Raw genomic sequence first — 18,459 nt, forward strand, 5'->3', positions numbered from 1 at the left:
CACACACACACACACACAGTGAGTCTCCAGCTAGTCCTCAGGAGCAGGGAGAGATAGGGGAGACGACACATTCGCAAACACACACTCTCACCACGTACACACACATAGAGCCAATAGAGGCTCCCGGTGTCCATCTCACTTATAAAACACTCCCCTAAACCCTCTCATACAGACACACTCCTAACACACAGGGCCAGTGGAGCATCTGCCACATCCAGGGCCTCCAGCACCAGCTGCTCTCACACTCACACTGACATCAGCATGAGGCTGCTGCCTCTCAGGGGGACAGAGGGGGGGGGCACACACGAGGGAGCCCATTACACACACAAACACACACTCTTTCTCTTTTACACACACAAACACATACTCTCTCTCTTTCTCTTTTACACACACAAACACACACTCTCTCTTTTTCTCACTCTCTATCTCTCTCTCTCACACACACACTTGCTTAAATATACACAATAACATAGGAGCTAATACACACCCGCCTGACAGAATGTTGTTCTCAGCACAAAACCATTACACTACATTAGCCTTCAACCCCAAAGAGGGTGGATCTTTTCACAATTAATGCTTATTTACCTTCTAAAATCAACACAAGCTTTATCAGATTTTGGCAGTTTCTCAATATATTAGACAGATCATCCATATTTATGATAATAATAAAAATTTGATAATCATAAGGGTTATATAAAGGGGGTAGGGAAGCCCTGGTGCTCACTTGAATATGTAGAACAAAAAATAGATTAAAATGGACCACACAGTAACACATTGCAGCATGATGCATTCACTAGCCTGATATAAAGATCTATCTTCAGCATCTTGACTGCCCACCACTGTTTTTCACCAACAGTCCAGTGATGCCCCCATTCACACACACACACACACACACACACACACACACACACCATTGCCTCGACCACACAACTCCGCTCTCCCCAGGGTACCACCATTAGCACCCAAACACACCACAACACATGACTGTTACCACTCAATGCCTGTGGTTGCCCTCGTCCTCACACACACATACACCATCGTCATCCCACAACTCTGCCCTCCCCAGTGTATCACCATTAGCACCCAGTCCCACCTACAGCACGCAACACATCACTGTAACCACTCAACACACCACTAAAAACCCAACTCTAACCCTTCCCACTGTCATCCCAACTCAACACTCTTAACACCCAGCACACACCACGGCACCCCCCTCTGCATCACTGTTAATCTCAAACACACACACACAGGCTAGTGCAGGGAGATGAGAGGACGGGGTCGTCTGAATGAAGGGGCTGAATAGGGGTTAGTGTGCAAACCCACCTCCTCCATTTCTCTCTGTGCCTTTAGGCTTGAGGAGGAAGCTGTGAGGAAAACAGACAAACAGAACGTAGAGCAGAGAACCCCAACAGTAGATCATGAATCAGATTAACAGCAGAGGGAGAGATGGAGCTTCAGCATGTGAGGCCCCTGAAGGCCCAGCTGTAACTAGGGGCTCCTCACCTGCCCTGCACAGCATCACACTGGGCTGAGGGACGACACTGAGCCCAACAGTCAGACAGGACCCTGTATGATGCAGCTCTTAACACCTCAATACATTCAGATGGACCAAACTGGCCATTTGCTAGGTGTCTGGAGCTAAAGGAACTTTATAATAATAACCAGTATACCTCTCATTACATTCTTCCTGTATCTCACATTAGAAAGAAATAATGTTCATGACTTTCTAAAAGCAATACAGGCTCTATCAGATTTGGTCAGTTACTCAATATATACAGATAATCCAAAGTAATGAAAGTAATTATAATGTGATAATCATAGGGGTTATAAGGGGAGTAGGGAAGCTCAGGTGGCCACAAGGAGATACAGAAAAAAGTAGATTAAAATGGACCACACAGTAACACACTGGACCACAGTATATTATCGCTGTAGTTAAGGCCAGATTGTCTGATATGAACATCTATATGCAGCAGCTTCATTGTCCACTGCTGTGTTTCTCCAGCATACCACCATTAGCAGCCAAACACACTACAACTCATCACTGTTACCTCTCAACATCCCACTAAAATCACACCACTAACCCTCACCACTGTCATCCCAACTCAACACTCTTACCCCCAGCACACACCACTGCATCCCCCACTGCATCACTATTAATCACACACTCACACTCACACTCACACACACACACACACACAGGCTAGTGCAGGGAGATGAGAGGACGGGGTCGTCTGAATGAAGGGGCTGAATAGGGGTTAATATGCAAACCTACCATTCCATTTCTCTCTGTGAGGAGGAAGCTGTGAGGAAAACAGACAAACAGAACGTAGAGCAGAGAACCCCAACAGTAGATCATGAATCAGATTAACAGCAGAGGGAGAGATGGAGCCTCAGCATGTGAGGCCCCTGAAGGCCCAGCTGTAACTAGGGGCTCCTCATCTGCCCTGTATGGAGCCTCAGCATAATCCCTCATTACATTCTTCCTGTATCGCACATTAGAAAGTAGTAATGCATATAAACTTTCTAAAAGCAACACAAGCTCTATTAGATTTGGTCAGTTTCTCAGTATATTAGACAGATAATCCAAAGTAATGATAGTAATTAGAATGTGATATTCATAGTGGTTAGGAGAGTAGGGAGCTTAGATATTCACAGGGAGATGCAGGAAAAAAGTAGATTAAAATGGACCACACAGTAGCACACTGGAGCATACATTATCACTGCAGATAAGGCCAGATTGCCCGATCTGTCTTCCACGGTCTTCAGCAGCTTAACTGCCAACTGCTGTGTTTCCCCAACAGTCCACTGATGATGCCCCCATCCACACTCATGCACACCATCATCACCCCACAGCTCTGCTCTCCCAGCATTAACCACCATTAACACCCAGTCCCACCTACAGCACGCCACAACTCATCACTGTTACCTCTCTACACATCACTAACAACTCACCACTAACCCACACTACTGTCATCCCAATTCAACACTGTTACCCCCAGCACACACCCCTGCACCCCTCACTGCATCACTATTAATCACAAACTGTAGTGAAGGGAGAGAGCAGTGACTCCACCCAGTCTTGAACCCGGGTCACCAGGGTACTAAACGTGCAGCTCATTGGTATGGCAGTCAGAGCGCATACTCAACCGTGGTGATGGCACTCCGTCACACACACACACACACACCGGACCAAACTGGCCATTTTCCAGATGTCGGGAACTAAAGAAACTGTATAATAACAATAACAACCAGTATATGTATCATTACATTCTACCCATATCTCACATTAAAAAGTAGTTTTACAAATACATCTGAGGGGTGGAGCTTAGTTTTCCACAGTTCAGTGTGTAAATACACTGATGCAGCCAGAAATTAAACAGAAGGAAATGTTCATGATACTCAGTAACATTGTTACTTCAGTTTGTCCTTCTGATTCACAATTCAAGAAATGCTGTTGTGTCATGGCGGAGGAAGGAGAAACAAGAGCAACCATAGCACATGACAAATAAACAAGTGAATCTGTAAATAATGAATCCCCACGGGAAAAATAACTGAAATAGTAGTACTCTGTTAAGTGTGAGTAATACTGTTTCCTAACCCCTATACATCTAAGTGCATGTGTCTGTTGGGAAGGTCTTCCACTAAACAGAGCTGGAGTATCAGTGAAGAGAGCTGCAGCACACAGAATGTTCCACTTTAATCAGAGTCTAGTAGAGTAGTCTGGTGTAGAGAGGGGTCTCAGAGGGGAGAGATGAGCACACACACTCATGGCCAGTCCACACAAAACAGAAGTGAGAAGTCAAGTCTTGCGCACACACACAGCATTAGCACCAAATGCCTGTCCCATGTAGATACACACACTATACAAAGAAGGTCAGTTCAGAGCCTTTAGCATGAAATGCTAGAACACCGGCTCTCACACATACAGGTGTTTGTGTAGAGTGTTTTTCAGGGACTCTCTCATCCTCTTGATGTCACACACACACTCGCACCCTTACAGGAGGCCATTAGAGAATCTGTCTTTCTCTCACTCAAACACACACTCACATAGTGGACTCACAACTACTCCCCTCAGTTAAGTCAGTATGAAGCAACTTTCCTGTGTAGTGATAGAGGATTGAGCTCAGGAGGGGGTGGTACACACACATACACACACTCACATGCACACACTCTCCTATTTACACATAGGATACAAAGGATTCGTATAACGACACACACATATACATCCCCCCGGTGTCTGTTCTCTCTCTCCTCTTCCACTTGTCCTCTCCCTCTACCTACCCATCATCTTCTGTACACGTCCCATTCATACTGTTTGTTCCATCTGTCTCGCTGTCTCTTTATCTCTCTTTGTCTTTCAAATCTATTCATTTTTGACAAACCATAGACACATTACATTAGATAATACAGAAAAGCACACATGCGTGCACACACACACACACACACACACACACTTGTCTGGAGATGACTGCAGTGTCCTGGTGTGTGAGCTGCTGCTGGTCTGTGTCTGTTCTTATCTCAGCTCTGTATCTCAGGCTGGGACAAGACTCCAGCTGGCGATTTGACACTCACACACACAAAGCCTACACATACATGCTTACATATGGACACACATGTATACACACACATACACAAGCATATACATACAGTATATGTACACATATAATAACACCCACCTAAACATACACATACACAAAGGGCCAGAGAGGTCTGCCTTTGCTGCTCTGAGCATGATAATAGAGAGACAATCTCTCTCTCTATCTCACTCACACACACGTACAGACACACACACCACCTTTGAGTCGCTCATACTCACACAGATGCATGCAAACACACACACACGAGAGAGACAACACACATAGTTCCAACACAGAGTTGTGAACACAGTTTCACAGAGAGGGAGTGGTATTGTTAGAATGGAGAGTAGAGAGGTGCTCACACACACATTCAAACACGAGGAGCTCACACACACATTCACTGATGACCAGCATAGATTCACTGAGTTGATGAGTAAAGAGCCAAGATGGACTCATCCACACACACTAAGAATCAGTGTTCTCTATCAAACACAGATACAGTACACACACACACACACACACACAACAAGTAAAGCAAATGGGCCATACAGACCCTTTACATACAGTAGAGAGTTAGTAGACTTCCAAACACAGAGAGACAATCTTTCCACAGTGTTAAAACTGAGCAGGGTTAAATCATAACCAAAATCCATATTGAGTCACACAGCAGAGTTGTGTCTCCATCCACACAGGACCACACATGAAAGGGCAATGATGACAGTTTAGCACCTTTATGATATATGTGTGCCAGCATACAAAAAGAAGCACTCTGATAGTCGCTATTTAATGACTGGTATATGCATAGCATAGAAGAAGTAGTAGTGCCTGTTCACCCACACGCTGACACAAACACGTATACATACTCACATTCATGTACACAAACGCACACACACAGTGAGTCTGCAGTCAGTCCTCAGGAGCAGGGAGAGATAGGGGAGACGACACATTTGCAAACACGGACTCTCACCACGTACACACACATAGAGCCAATAGAGGCTCCCTGTGTCCATCTCACTTATAAAACACTCAGTTAGACATTCCCCTGACCCTCTCGTGCAGACACACTCCTAACACACAGGGCCAGTGGAGCGTCTGCCACATCCAGGGCCTCCAGCACCAGCTGCCCTCTCACTCACACTGACATCAGCATGAGGCTGCTGCCTCTCAGGGGGACATAGGGGGGGACACATGAGGGAGTCCATTACACACTCAAACACACACTCTCTCTCTTTCTCTCACTCTCTATCTATCTCTCTCTCACACACACACTTGGTTAAATATACACAATAACATGGGAGCTACCTCCAATCCGCACCCGCCTGACAGAATGTTGTTCTCAGCACAAAACCATTACACTACATTAGCCTTCAACCCCAAAGAGGGTGGATCTTTTCACAATTAATGCTTATTAACCTTCTAAAATCAACACAAGCTTTATCAGATTTTGTCAGTTTCTTAATATATTAGACAGATCATCCATATTTATGATAATAATAAAAATGTGATAATAATAGGGGTTATATAACGGGGGTAGGGAAGCCCTGGTGCTCACTTGAATATGTAGAACAAAAAATAGATTAAAATGGACCACACAGTAACACATTGCAGCGTGATACATTTGGTCCACTAGCCTGATATTAAGATCTATCTTCAGCATCTTGACTTCCCACCGCTGTTTTCCACCAACAGTCCACTGATGCCCCCATCCACACCGTCGTCACCCCACAACTCTGCTCTCCCCAGCGTATCACCATCAGCACCCACTCCCACCTACAGCACACAACACATCACTGTAACCACTCAACACACCACTAAAAACCCAACTCTAACCCTCACCACTGTCATCCCAACTCAACACTCTTAACACCCAGCACACACCACCGCACCCCCCTCTGCATCACTGTTAATCTCAAACACACACACACACACACAGGCTAGTGCAGGGAGATGAGAGGACGGGGTCGTCTGAATGAAGGGGCTGATTAGGGGTTAATGTGCAAACCCACCTCCTCCATTTCTCTCTGTGCCTTTAGGCTTGAGGAGGAAGCTGTGAGGAAAACAGACAAACAGAACGTAGAGCAGAGAAACCCAAAAGTAGATCATGAATCAGATTAACAGCAGAGGGAGAGATGGAGCCTCAGCATGTGAGGCCCCTGAAGGCCCAGCTGTAACTAGGGGCTCCTCACCTGCCCTGCACAGCATCACACTGGGCTGAGAGACGACACTGAGCCCAACAGTCAGACAGGACCCTGTGTGATGCAGCTCTTAACACCTCAATTCAGATGGACCAAACTGGCCATCCGCTAGGTGTCTGGAACTAAAGGAACTGTATAGTAATAATAGGCCAAACCAGTGTATCTGTCATTACATTCTTCCTGTATCGCACATTAGAAAGTAGTAATGCATATAAACTTTCTAAAAGCAACACAAGCTCTATCAGATTTGGTCAGTTTCTCAGTATATTAGACAGATAATCCAAAGTAATGATAGTAATTAGAATGTGATAGTCATAGTGGTTAAGAGAGTAGGGAGCTTAGAAATTCACAAGGAGATGCAGGAAAAAAGTAGATTAAAATGAACCACACAGTAGCACGCTGTGTAGCACTGTGTAGCATTAGTACATTATCACTGCAGATAAGGCCAGATTGCCCGATCTGTCTTCCACTGTCTTCAGCAGCTTGACCGCCCACTGCTGTGTTTCCCCAGCAGTCCACTGATGATGCCTCCATCCACACTCATGCACACCATCATCACCCCACAGCTCTGCTCTTCCCAGCATTAACCACCATTAACACCCAGTCCCACCTACAGCACGCCACAACACATCACTGTTACCTCTCAACACATCACTAACAACCCACCACTAACCCTCAGTTCAGTGTGTAAATACACTGATTCTGCCAGAGATTAAACAGGAGGAAATGTTCATGATACTCAGTAACATTGTTACTTCAGTTTGTCCTTCTGATTCACAATTTAAGAAAAGCTGTTGTGTCATGGCGGAGGAAGGAGAAACAAGAGCAACCATAGCACAAGACAAATAAACGAGTGAATCTGTAAATAATGAATCCCCACGGGAAAAATAGCTGAAATAGTAGTACTCTGTTAAGTGTGAGTAATACTGTTTCCTAACTCCGATACATCTAAAGTTCTTGTGTCTGTACTGGGAAGGTCTTACACTAAACAGAGCTGGAGTCTCAGTGAAGAGAGCTGCAGCACACAGAATGTTCCACTTTAATCAGAGTTTAGTAGAGTAGTCTGGTGTAGAGAGGGGTCTCAGAGGGGAGAGATGAGCACACACACTCATGGCCAGTCCACACAAAACAGAAGTGAGAAGTCAAGTCTTGCGCACACACACAGCATTAGCACCAAATGCCTGTCCCATGTAGATACACACTATATAAAGAAGCTCAGTTCAGAGCCTTTAGCATGAAATGCTAGAACACCGGCTCTCACACATACAGGTGTTTGTGTAGAGTGTTTTTCAGGGACTCTCTCATCCTCTTGATGTCACACACACACTCGCACCCTTACAGGAGGCCATTAGAGAAACTGTCTTTCTCTCACTCAAACACACACTCACATAGTGGACTCACAACTACTCCCCTCAGTTAAGTCAGTATGAAGCAACTTTCCTGTGTAGTGATAGAGGATTGAGCTCAGGAGGGGGTGGAACACACACATACACACACTCACATGCACACACTCTCCTATTTACACATAGGATGCAAAGGATTTGTATAACGACACACACATATACATCGCCCCGGCGTCTGTTCTCTCTCCTCTTCCACTTGTCCTCTCCCTCTACCTACCCATCATCTTCTGTACACGTCCCATTCATACTGTTTGTTCCATCTGTCTCGCTGTCTCTTTATCTCTCTTAGTCTTTCAAATCTATTCATTTTTGACAAACCATAGACACATTACATTAGATAATACAGAAAAGCACACATGCGTGCACACACACACACACACACACTTGTCTGGAGATGACTGCAGTGTCCTGGTGTGTGAGCTGCTGCTGGTCCGTGTCTGCTCTTATCTCAGCTCTGTATCTCAGGCTGGGACAAGACTCCAGCTGGCGATTTGACACTCACACACACAAAGCCTACACATACATGCTTACATATGGACACACATGTACTGTATACACACACATACACAAGCATATACATACAGTATATGTACACATATAATAACACCCACCTAAACATACACACACAAAGGGCCAGAGAGGTCTGCCTTTGCTGCTCTGAGCATGATAATAGAGAGACAATCTCTCTCTCTATCTCACTCACACACACACGTACAGACACACACACCACCTTTGAGTCGCTCATACTCACACAGATGCATGCAAACACACACACGAGAGAGACAACACACATAGCCCCAACACAGAGTTGTGAACACAGTTTCACAGAGAGAGGGAGAGGTGTTGTTAGAATGGAGAGTGGAGAGGTGCTCACACACACATTCAAACACGAGGTGCTCACACACACATTCACTGATGACCAGCATAGATTCACTGAGATGATGAGTAAAGAGCCAAGATGGACTCATCCACACACACTAAGAATCAGTGTTGTCTATCAAACACAGATACAGTACACACACACACACACACACAACAAGTAAAGCAAATGGGCCATACAGACCCTTTACATACAGTAGAGAGTTAGTAGACTTCCAAACACAGAGAGACAATCATTCCACAGTGTTAAAACTGAGCAGGGTTAAATCATAACCAAAACCCATATTGAGTCACACAGCAGAGTTGTGTCTCCATCCACACAGGACCACACATGAAAGGGCAATGATGATAGTTTAGCACCTTTATGATATATGTGTGCCAGCATACAAAAAGAAGCATTCTGATAGTCGCTATTTAATGACTGGTATATGCATAGCATAGAAGAAGTAGTAGTGCCTGTTCACCCACACGCTGACACAAACACGTATACATACTCGCATTCATGTACACAAGCGCACACACACAGTGAGTCTCCAGTCAGTCCTCAGGAGCAGGGAGAGATAGGAGAGACGACACATTCGCAAACACGCACTCTCACCACATACACACACATAGAGCCAATAGAGGCTCCCGGTGTCCATCTCACTTATAAAAACACTCAGTTAGACATTCCCCTGACCCTCTCATACAGACACACTCCTAACACACAGGGCCAGTGGAGCGTCTGCCACATCCAGGGCCTCCAGCACCGGCTGCTCTCTCACTCACACTGACATCAGCATGAGGCTGCTGCCTCTCAGGGGGACAGAGGGAGGGGGGGGGGGGGGACACACGAGGGAGTCCATTACACACACACACACTCTCTCTCTCTCTTTCTCTCACTCTATCTATCTCTCTCTCACACACACACCTGCTAAAATATACACAATAACATGGGAGCTACCTCCAATACGCACCCGCCTGACAAAATGTTGTTCTCAGCACAAAACCATTACACTACATTAGCCTTCAACCCCAAAGAGGGTGGATCTTTTCACAATTAATGCTTATTAACCTTCTAAAATCAACACAAGCTTTATCAGATTTTGGCAGTTTCTCAATATATTAGACAGATCATCCATATTTATGATAATAATAATAATGTGATAATCATAGGGGTTATATACAGGGGGTAGGGAAGCCCTGGTGCTCACTTGAATATGTAGAACAAAAATAGATTAAAATGGACCACACAGTAACACATTGCAGCATGATGCATTCACTAGCCTGATATAAAGATCTATCTTCAGCATCTTGACTGCCCACCACTGTTTTTCACCAGCAGTCCAGTGATGCCCCCATTCACACACACACACACACACACATTTGCCTCCACCACACAACTCCGCTCTCCCCAGCGAACCACCATTAGCACCCAAACACACCACAACACATTACTGTTACCACTCAATGCCTGTGGTTGCCCTCGTCCTCACACACACACACACCATCGTCATCCCACAACTCTGCCCTCCCCAGCGTATCACCATTAGCACCCAGTCCCACCTACAGCACACAACACATCACTGTTACCACTCAACACACCACTAAAAACCCAACTCTAACCCTTCCCACTGTCATCCCAACTTAACACTCTTAACACCCAGCACACACCACGGCACCCCCCTCTGCATCCCTGTTAATCTCAAACACACACACACACACAGGCTAGTGCAGGGAGATGAGAGGACGGGGTCGTCTGAATGAAGGGGCTGAATAGGGGTTAGTGTGCAAACCCACCTCCTCCATTTCTCTCTGTGCCTTTAGGCTTGAGGAGGAAGCTGTGAGGAAAACAGACAAACAGAACGTAGAGCAGAGAACCCCAACAGTAGATCATGAATCAGATTAACAGCAGAGGGAGAGATGGAGCTTCAGCATGTGAGGCCCCTGAAGGCCCAGCTGTAACTAGGGGCTCCTCACCTGCCCTGCACAGCATCACACTGGGCTGAGGGACGACACTGAGCCCAACAGTCAGACAGGACCCTGTATGATGCAGCTCTTAACACCTCAATACATTCAGATGGACCAAACTGGCCATTTGCTAGGTGTCTGGAGCTAAAGGAACTTTATAATAATAACCAGTATACCTCTCATTACATTCTTCCTGTATCTCACATTAGAAAGAAATAATGTTCATGACTTTCTAAAAGCAATACAGGCTCTATCAGATTTGGTCAGTTACTCAATATATACAGATAATCCAAAGTAATGAAAGTAATTATAATGTGATAATCATAGGGGTTATAAGGGGAGTAGGGAAGCTCAGGTGGCCACAAGGAGATACAGAAAAAAGTAGATTAAAATAGACCACACAGTAACACACTGGACCACAGTATATTATCGCTGTAGTTAAGGCCAGATTGTCTGATATGAACATCTATATGCAGCAGCTTCATTGTCCACTGCTGTGTTTCTCCAGCATACCACCATTAGCAGCCAAACACACTACAACTCATCACTGTTACCTCTCAACATCCCACTAAAATCACACCACTAACCCTCACCACTGTCATCCCAACTCAACACTCTTACCCCCAGCACACACCACTGCACCTCCCACTGCATCACTATTAATCACACACACACACACACACACACACACACACACACACACTCACACACAGGCTAGTGCAGGGAGATGAGAGGACGGGGTCGTCTGAATGAAGGGGCTGAATAGGGGTTAATATGCAAACCTACCATTCCATTTCTCTCTGTGAGGAGGAAGCTGTGAGGAAAACAGACAAACAGAACGTAGAGCAGAGAACCCCAACAGTAGATCGATCATGAATCAGATTAACAGCAGAGGGAGAGATGGAGCCTCAGCATGTGAGGCCCCTGAAGGCCCAGCTGTAACTAGGGGCTCCTCACCTGCCTTGCACAGCATCACACTGGGCTGAGGGACGACACTGAGCCCAACAGTCAGACAGGACCCTGTATGATGCAGCTCTTAACACCTCAGTACATTCAGATGGACCAAACTGGCCATCTGCTAGGTGTCTGGAACTAAAGGAACTGTATAGTAATAATTGGCCTAACCAGTGTATCTCTCATTACATTCTTCCTGTATCGCACATTAGAAAGTAGTAATGTATATAAACTTTCTAAAAGCAACACAAGCTTTATCAGATTTGGTCAGTTTCTCAGTATATTAGACAGATAATCCAAAGTAATGATAGTAATTAGAATGTGATAGTCATAGTGGTTAGGAGAGTAGGGAGCTTAGATATTCACAAGTAGATGCAGGAAAAAAGTAGATTAAAATGAACCACACAGTAGCACACTGTGTAGCACTGTGTAGCATTAGTACATTATCACTGCAGATAAGGCCAGATTGCCCGATCTGTCCATTGTCTTCAGCAGCTTAACTGCCAACTGCTGTGTTTCCCCAACAGTCCACTGATGATGCTCCATCCACACTCATGCACACCATCATCACCCCACAGCTCTGCTCTCCCCAGCATTTCACTCAGTGACCTGTGAGCCTGATGAAGCCAGATGTAGAGTTAGACTCTCATAGTGTTCTGTGACTGTTACACTGGCACTGGGACAGTTACATTAGATTAGAGGTCAGACCTGTTACACCCCCTGCCAACCAGTTGCACAAGCTTCAAGCTTCTTATAAGGGGGAAGTGTAGCCTGGGTGCTCTAAATGTTGATGGTTACCAGAGCTAGTGAGCGGAGCACGAGTGAGCGAGAAGCGGAGTGGATGGAATGTTGTTGGAGCGTGGAGGGCTTTTTAATTTAGAGGCCGGAGCGGCCGCTCTGTTCCGCTCCAATTTCGCTCCGATACCGCTCCCCACAACTCTGAGGCATGCCCAAATCCACCCAGAATTTATGTCTTCCTAATAAAACCAAGACCGTTAAATTTGTCAAGTAAAGTAAAACTTGGATGCTAAGCCTGTATTCTTTAGGCCATTAAGCTTGTTAGTTGATGCACTATCGGTGTTGCATTTTAAAATAAATGTTTTGTGAGTGAAATATATTTATATATATATATATATTACTCTTAGTTCTTTGGGATTTAAGTTTTCTGCTTAAGGTGACAATTCGGATTGTAGATTATTTCTCCCTCTTTTAAATTGGAGTGAGCGTGGAGCGATTTCACTAGAGCGGGATGCTTTTTAATAGCCTGGTACTTACCGCCTGTGACTACGTTTCTCTTCGTCATACAGTCTGGAACAAAGTAATAATAATCTGTCCCCGGTAATGGGCGGATGCTTATTTTGAGGTTTAAAATCATTGGAGTTCCCTTAACCAATCAGCAACGTTTGGTAATGACGTATGCTGTGCGCCGGAGTTCAGGCTTTTACGGTTACCACTTCCGCTTCAGGCTCTTACGCTTCCCACTTCTGCTCTCAGTAGTAAACAGACCGCTAGCTAGTATGCAGGCTACCTGACCGCCAGCGCAGTCTCTTCGTAGTGGATATATCTCTAACTTGCGCCAGCCACAGACCGAGAGTTGTATACCAAAAGCGTCACGTCGCCGAGATTATATCAGCTCTTGTCACACGCCAGTTTTCCCTCTTATCTCTTCTCGCCGCTTATCAGACGATTGTTGTTCTACGCAGCCCGGTGACTTCGTCGGAGCTTAGTTCTCCACGGGCTGTTCAGACTACACTCTTGGATAAGTTGGATTGTACTGACGACCTACGTGTTATTTAACCTGGAGCTTGCTCAGTTAAACTAACAGTTGTTCAGCATAAAACAACGCAGCCTACCTTGAGCCACACTCGGTGACTGGCTAACGTTACTGTCCACAAGCACGGTAGCCTCGCTTGGAGCCCAGCTCGGCCACAGGCTAGCCTCTGTCAAACACAAACACTGAGCGGTTTACCTTGAGCCCAGCTCGGTAACCGCTAGTCCCAGTCAAGCACAATCACAGCAGCCTTGCCTTGAGCTCCACTCGGTAACCGGCTAGCTCACGTCAAGACACACCGCCTCGCCTTAAACCCTGCTCGGTAGGGTAGCTAGTAGCTAACATTCCATTCCTTAAGTAGCCCTATGCCGCATTGATTTTGTTAAGGTAATTTGAGAGTAGCGGAGAATAACGAGCAGCAAACGTTTATTTGAAAACATGATAAGTAGTGATGCATGTAGTACACTTGTGCGTTTAGGTTTAGCTATCACCATCTGATAAATCAAACTTTTCCCAAAGCCAGTTGGAAGGAGAGTTATAAGACGTCCATGCCATTTATAAAATTGACAAGACAAGCCTCTTGTTCCTGCTTTAATTGCGTGATGCCCTCGAGAGTTGAGACAACTTCGCGGATAGCTTCTAGCGTCTCTTCCTCCGTCGCCATTGTTGCTATGCTGTTGAACTACAAGCATCGCTGGACTACAAGCAACTCGGCAGGCAAGTTCCGCGTCATCACTCAACATCACTCAACTCAAGCTGATTGGCGCGGTCGTACGCGAACCGCATACTGTCCTAGCGTTCATGGGCTTTGGAAAAACCTTTCTCCGAGTGAAAACATCATCATTCCGCGTCATTCACGTCACTTAATGTGTGAGTCAGAGGTCGGAAACTGGGGCTAGATTTTGCTAACAGAGTTGCCCAGTTAGGGGCTCGTCATCACTTTTGTCGTCACGTTGTAGTTCGTTTGTAGTCCATGTGGCCTTTCATGTCCAACAGTTTTAATGTGAACTTGGGAATTTGCCCTTTTTATCACTTGAAAAGCTGCATATCTTTCTTTCACGAGCATCTTACACTATATTTTAAGCAAATACAGTTGTTTGTTTAGGATTAGTGAGTGTATGTTTTAACCTTTGTTGTGGCATCCGTGTTTGTCACACATTCGATGGCAAAGCACTTGAACACTTGCTGTCGGAAAAACAAAGTAGCCATGGGGGCGGTCCTTGTCATTCCAAGGTGCTCTGAATGCACCCTGTGCGTTGGGCCAGACTACGTGCGAGGCTGAAATCAAATTTTGGCCGGAAGTACGTAGGATGGTAACACCAGGCTAGCTTTTTAAGTGGAGCGGGGAGCAAAATTGAGTGGAGCGACCTGGCATGAATTTGAGCGGAGGAGCGGCCGAGTAAACAGCCACCTGAGGAATGGGATATTCGCACCGCTCACTAGCTCTGATGGTTACTCAGAGATAAAGAACCTTAATGGTGTAAAAGGGTCCACAGTCACACACTGAAACACACACTGGATCACTGCTGCAAAATCTATCAACCCCTTACAACATGCAACTCCCTACACAAAACCCTGGTTTCCTCCACCACAACACTGTTAACTTACACACACACACACACACACACACACCTAGACATGCACCACAGAGACCACAAAGCACTTAAACACAGGGGTATGATTCTTCCGTTTTTAAACGGAATTCCGTTTTTTTCGACTTGAAAATGAGACCCACGCAATACGTATACAGCGGGGAAAATAAGTATTGAACACGTCAACATTTTTTTCAGTAAGTATACTTTCAATGAGGCTACTTGCATGAAATTTTCACCAGACACTAGTATTAACTCAGATAATCCACCCATATAAAAAAATCCAAACATTAAAGTCCATAGGTAGAGTTATGTGTAATAAAGTGGAATGACACAGGAAAAAAGTATTGAACACGCCTGCTGAAATGTCTTAAATACTTTGTGGAAAAGCCTTTATTCGTAATGACAGCTTCAAGGCATTTCCTGTATGATGAAACTAACCAGTTACAGTATTCTGGTGTGATTTTGGCCCATTCTTTTCAACAGATAGTCCTTTAATATTGAAGATTCCAGGGGTCCCTCTTGTGAATCCTGATCTTTAGTTTACTTCTAAAACTGTTCAATTGGATTGAAGTCAGGGCCTTGATTTGCTTTCTCTGAAAACAATTGAGAGTTTCCTTTGCTGAATGGTTTGGATCATTGTCCTGCTGGAAGTTCTAGCCATGTCTCATCCTCATCATCCTGGTGGATGGTCAAGATTCTCCCGGAACAAAATGACTCAATTCATCATTCCTTCAACTGTATGAAGTCTGCTAGTACCATGAGATGAAAAACAGCCCATACCATGATGCCACCACCTCCAAACCTCACTGTTGGTAGGGTATTTTTAGAGTGATGCACAGTGCCATTTCTCTTCCAAATATGGTGTGTAGTATGACATCCAAAAAGTTCAATTTTGCTCTTGCCTGACCAGAATACATTCTCTCAGTATTTCATAGGATTGTCCAAATGTTGTGTAGCAAACTTTCAACGAGCTTTGACATGTTTTTCTTCAGCAATAGAGTCATGCGGGATGAGTGTGCATAGAGGCCATGGCGGTGGAGTGCATTACCTATGATTTTCTCTGTAACAACTGCACCAAGTCTTTTTGGAGCTTTCTCCGAGTGGTCCTTGGCTCTTGGGCTACTTCCTGGTCAGAAATCTTGCAAGGAGATCCTGTGCATGGCCAGTGATGATGCAGTGATGTTCCTTCCACTTGCAGATAATGGCTCCAATACTGCTTGCTGGATGCTTCGGAAGTTTTGATGTGCATCTGTAACCAGTTCCATTGATATGTTTTGCAACAATAAGGTTGCAAAGGTCTTGGGAGAGCTCTTTGCTTTTACCCATTATGAAATGCTTCTTGTTTGACACCTTGGTAAGAAAAAACCTTTTTATAGCCCACCAGTATGTATTAACCCAGCTTATATCAATTTGCACAGATAGGAGGGATAATTTCTTTAACTACTTATAGATTCCAGTTTGTTCCTTGCCATTTCTTGCCTTTGTGTACTGCTTTTTCTTAGTGTGTTCAATACTTTTTCCCTGTGCCATTCCACTTTTTTACTCATAACTCTACTTTTAGACATTAATGTTTGGATTTTTATATATGTGTGGATTACCTAAGTTAATACTAATGTCCGGTGAAGATTTCATGCGAATAGCCTCACTGGAAGTATACTTACTGAAAAAAATATTGACGTGTTCAATACTTATTTTCCCCGCTGTAGATCCGATGAGTTTTTTTTTTGGGGGGGGGGTTCTGTCGGTCAGGGGTAGGCTATATTTCTGTATAACACAGGCCGCTGACAATGACGACGGGTTTTGTGCTTCACATCTTTCCGAATATCACGCCGCAAGTAGCCTAGTGTATTCCGTTTACTATTGGATTTCATTGAAAGTGAAAGTAGACGGGTTGATCAGCTGTGTTCTGAAGAATGCTTGATTCAAGTTCAGTGTGTGTGGCGAACTAGTTTCTCAGCAGAAGCCATGAAACGGTAAAGGTCAACAAATGGATTTAAAAAGACATCATATGAAGTCCGTCCCCCCCCCCCCCCTCGTTTTGGCTTTGCATCGGGTTCGCTGTCAGGATTTTCCGATAATGAATCTCGTGATGCTGATATTGAATTTCAATTTCTGCGCGTGTAAGCTGTGCTTGAAGTTAGCTGTGACAGACTAGCCTAACCTTACAGTTTTTCAAAGCCTGTCTACCTTAGGCCTACTACATTGTTTAGTTAACACCTTGTCATTTCGCGTTTGTCCAGCCGTTCACCTTCATGAACCTTGCGCCCCTTGTCTAAAACATATTTCAGGATGCCGCACGTAACGTTATGGTGACGGTGCGAGATCAGAGCTTTGGCATACTTAGTAAACGTCTTGCACATAATATTGAGCTGAATATTTAGTGGAAATAGCCTACTATAGCATTGTGCTGATAGATAAAAAGTCGCCAATTTAAAGGCGCAGTCCGCAGTCCCTAGCTCTCCATTTAGTGTGTGTGCTTGTAAAACTAGTGTTGTAGCCGCTTAGCCTACACAATCCTGGTGCAGTAGCTTAAAACAGAGCCTACCATTTATTTTAGGAGGAGAGGAGTAGGACCTACAGTGTTACTTTGGGAGGAAAGGAATCGATGTAATTTGATTATCTGTGGAACTGAAATATCAACAACCTTCAAGTTGCAACCTCTTCAATCAGCATCAATATCAGTAGGCCTATCACATGATTCACTATTTTTGTACGTAGGCCCAGAGGACTGTTAGGGGGCAGGCTATATATTATCAAGTAGGCCTATAGTAAATAATTTAGTCAACATTTTAACTCAATGTTGGTTTAAGTTATAAACAAAACATGTTATAAATGGAAAAAATCCATGGTTCTGCGTCACTGTTGGCAAAATGATCATGATGGCCTATATATTTCAGCCATATTTGGTTTAGTTTTCTTCTTCTGGCTACTTTGCTCTATTATAAATTAGTTTTCTTTAGGCCTTATAGGCTGTATTATAATATGCTATAATGTTTGAAATAATATCTCAATGTATCAGTACTTCCCATAAAAGTCATCAGATGTCATCATTTAAAGGGTTAATTATGTGGCAAATTGCGTTTTTTATTACAATGATAAAATTGTAAAAGGACGTGACCGAAGCTGTCACTCCGT

The 18,459-nt window shown here is 44.6% G+C and overlaps 3 protein-coding genes across 3 annotated transcripts in view; 2 read left to right on the forward strand and 1 right to left on the reverse strand.

The window, feature by feature from the left end:
* psmb8a (proteasome 20S subunit beta 8A) overlaps positions 1-18,459 on the reverse strand; it is a 339,256-nt gene that overhangs the window by 294,698 nt on the left and 26,099 nt on the right. The window lies entirely within an intron of this gene.
* The window catches only part of LOC143140879 (BOLA class I histocompatibility antigen, alpha chain BL3-7-like), a 58,640-nt gene that overhangs the window by 36,536 nt on the left and 3,645 nt on the right, over positions 1-18,459 (forward strand). The window lies entirely within an intron of this gene.
* LOC143140878 (class I histocompatibility antigen, F10 alpha chain-like) overlaps positions 1-18,459 on the forward strand; it is a 40,874-nt gene that overhangs the window by 19,105 nt on the left and 3,310 nt on the right. The gene's annotated exons all lie outside the window — the stretch shown is intronic.

The sequence above is a fragment of the Alosa pseudoharengus genome, unplaced genomic scaffold (assembly GCF_046254945.1).
Source record: "Alosa pseudoharengus isolate Yale_2024_CS ecotype anadromous, Long Island Sound unplaced genomic scaffold, YU_APseudo_1.1 YU_APseudo_1.1_scf_23, whole genome shotgun sequence".
Taxonomy (NCBI): domain Eukaryota; kingdom Metazoa; phylum Chordata; class Actinopteri; order Clupeiformes; family Clupeidae; genus Alosa; species Alosa pseudoharengus.